This window comes from Phocoena phocoena, chromosome 5 (genome assembly GCF_963924675.1).
Source record: "Phocoena phocoena chromosome 5, mPhoPho1.1, whole genome shotgun sequence".
Lineage (NCBI taxonomy): Eukaryota > Metazoa > Chordata > Mammalia > Artiodactyla > Phocoenidae > Phocoena > Phocoena phocoena.
Genome location: NC_089223.1, coordinates 53,792,349 through 53,795,746, shown reverse-complemented (window position 1 = coordinate 53,795,746; position 3,398 = coordinate 53,792,349). Strand labels below are relative to the sequence as shown.

The following is a 3,398-nucleotide window of genomic DNA, read 5'->3' as shown; positions in this document are numbered from 1 at the left end:
ATCAACATCAGTAAAGATGAGAATTAACTTGTTTTTAAGTATAAATAGATTAGAAAATATGAACAGCACAGTACTGATTATGCACAAAGAAAAGTGTACTTTGCACAACATACCCAAGCAACACATAGTGACTCAGCAGTTAAATATGGCAAAGTAGCAAAATAAAATTAGACTTTATTTAAATGCATTAATTACCATATGTCATGGTAAGATTTACATGAATAGAAATAAGCAATAAAAATCAGTGAAAATAAAAGCATATGTCTCAAAGGAAAAAACTTGACATGGGTCTTGGCAATGATTTTTTGGATATGACACCTAAAGCACAAGCAACAAAGTCAAAAATAAACAAGGGGAATACATCAAACTAAAAAGCTTCTGCATAGCAAAAGAAATGATTAACAAAATGAAAAGACAAGCCACGGAATAGGAAAAAATATTTTCAAAGCATACATCTGATAAGGGCTTAATATCCAAAATATAGAGCTCATACAACTCAATAATGAAAGAACAAATAGTCCAATTAAAAAATTGGCAAAGGACCTGAACAGACATTTTTTCTGAAGATGACATACAAATGACCAATAGGTACATGATAAGGTGTTCAACATCACTAATAATTAGGGAAATACAAATCAAAACCACAATGAGATATCACTGCATGCCTGTTAGAATGGCTATCATAAAAAAGACAAGTGATAACAAATGCTGGCAAGGATGCGGGGAAAAGGGAACCCTTGTTCACTTGGTAGGACTGTAAGTTGGTGAAACCACTAAGGAGAACAATATGGATGTTCCTCAAAAAATTAAAAATAGAACTACCATATGATCCAGCAATTCTACTTCTGGGTGTATATCTAAAAGGAATGAAAACACTATGATGAAGAGATATCTGCACCCCCATGTTCATAGCATCATTATTTACAATAGTCAAGACATGGAAACAACCTAAATGTGCATCAATAAATGAATGGATAAAGAAGCTGTGGTATATATATACAATGCAACGTTATTCAGCCTTTAAAAAAACAAGGAAATCCTACCATTTGTGACTACATGGATGGACCTTGAGGGCATTATGTTAAGTGAAATGTCAGACAAAGACAAATATTGTATCATCCCACAATACGTGGGATCTTAAAAAAAAAAAACTCATAGAAAAAGAGATAGCTTTGTGATTATCAGAGGTAGAAGAACTGGGAGGGGAGGGGAAACTGGATGAAGGTGATCAAAAGGTACAAACTTCCTGTTATTAGATAAGTAAGTACTAGGGATAGATAATACACAACATGACAGCTATAATTAACACTGCTATTAGTATATATGAAATTTGTTGAGAGTGGATCCTAAGAGTTCTCATTACAAGGAAAAAAAAACCTTTTTGTATCTATAGGAGATGATGAATGTTAACTAAACTTACTGTGATAATCATTTCACAATATTTGCAAGTCGGATCATTATGCTGTACAACTTAAATTCATATAGTCTGTGTGTCAATTATATCTCAATAAAACTGGAAAAAATTTAAATTAAAAGAACATACTAGCACTTGTGTTTGTTTTTGTTTAATTTGTGGACAAAGACTTCTAGATAGGTGTAAAAATAAATCCTCATTTGCAACAAGAACTCATTGTTCAGTATGAGTTTTGATACAGGTAAAAAGGAACATGATACCTAAAAGAGAATCAAGTGATGGAGGTGTATTGATAAACATAAAGATTGCTTCCAGGACTATAGAGCTGATAATTTCATTCATATTTTAAGCTTTTAAATTATCAGCTGTATTGATTTAGTACTCTAATTTTAGTGTTGACATGAAACAAAGATGGCTTCTTTTTTTAGGCTTTTATCTGGAACACAGTGTCTGGATTTTAAAAAGAACGTCAAATTCAGAACCAGGCAGATCCATCTCCTGACCCTAAACATGTCCTAAGGTAAATCGCTTGAGGAAATTGGATCCCATAGATTACAGGCGGAGAATTTTGAAGTGTGTCCATATTCCGCTGGGGATCAAAGAAGCCTAACTAAAAGAATTGTGTTTATTACATTACGGGTTGCCTGGTTACTAAGGGAGGGGAGGCTGCCTTCAGAATCCTACATGAACATCTCTGAAGATGGAACCTTACCTTTATATTTGTTATACAGGGCTAACTCACATGACAACTTTTTTTTGAAAGGGCTATTTTATCTTGAAGATTATTAGTTTGGAGGTACTAAGGTGATTGACAGTAGAAAGAATCAGAACATGTGAAATTCCTTAAAAATTTATTGACAAATAATTTTGCCTATGTTACACATAATAAAAAAACTTTAAAAAACATATCTCTGATGATGATGAAGTGTTTGTTTTGTTTTGTTTACTAGTTTTGTTATTGCTTTGTGATATAAAATTTGTTTGGAGCAAGTGAAGAAATACTTTATTATCACTGACCATTTTTATTAAGCCCAGCAATCACATAGGCATCTCTAAAGCACATAAAAATAAATCTTTGGTCTACTCATATTTAAATGTTATTAAGGTGATAGTGATGGGAGATTGTTAATTGCCCCCAAGAAGAAGAGCCGTGAACACTCTTTGTTCAATTTCACACACCTCATTACTAGATATTTGCAGACTTCTAATAAAAAGCAGTCAGAAGGGCTAAAGGCTAAAGTAATTCATTCATATGAAAAGGTCAAAAGAACATCAAGGAAGGCACACAATTAATCCGCATTAATCTGGTCTCAGGTTATTTAAAATCAGGGTTTTGTGGAAGTCAGGGAAAACGTGGACTTTGACACAGTCTATGCATGAATGAGTTTGCATTAATGATGATCAAGGGTTACTGAGTATCATTAAGATGGATAGTTTTAAAAAGGCAAGATTGTCCATTCTGGATAATGTGGGGACAGAATAATAAATTAGTTGTGTCTTGTTATGTTTATTCCCCAATTTTGTACATACCAAAACAACAACAACAGCAAAAACCCTGTATTTTAATCACTTCACTCAGGAATGATTTTATGTCTAAAAAACCGGTTAATGCTAAACACATTCAAAATCAGCTAATGTAAATGGACAAATTCTTAGAAATGCACAACCTGACAAGACTGAATCAGGAAGAAATAGAAAATATGAACAGACCAATCACAAACACTGAAATTGAAACTGTGATAAAAATCTTCCAGCAAACAAAGGCCCAGGACCAGATGGCTTCACAGGCGAATTCTATGAAACATTTAGAGAAGAGCTAACACCTATCCTTCTCAAACTCTTCCAAAACACAAAAGAGGGAGGAACACTCCCAAACTCATTCTACGAGGTCACCATCACCCTGATACCAAAACCAGACAAGAATGTCACAAAGAAAGAAAACTACAGGCCAATATCACTGACGAACATAGATGTAAAAATCCTC

General features: G+C 33.5%; 1 non-coding gene across 1 annotated transcript; it reads left to right on the top strand.

Annotated features, from left to right (window-relative positions):
• Nucleotides 1-1,544: 1,544 nt before the first annotated feature.
• LOC136123973 (small nucleolar RNA SNORA40) lies at nt 1,545-1,670 on the top strand. The gene has a single exon (XR_010655928.1). It is a non-coding gene; the product is annotated as a small nucleolar RNA SNORA40 (small nucleolar RNA).
• The last annotated feature ends 1,728 nt before the right edge of the window (nt 1,671-3,398 follow it).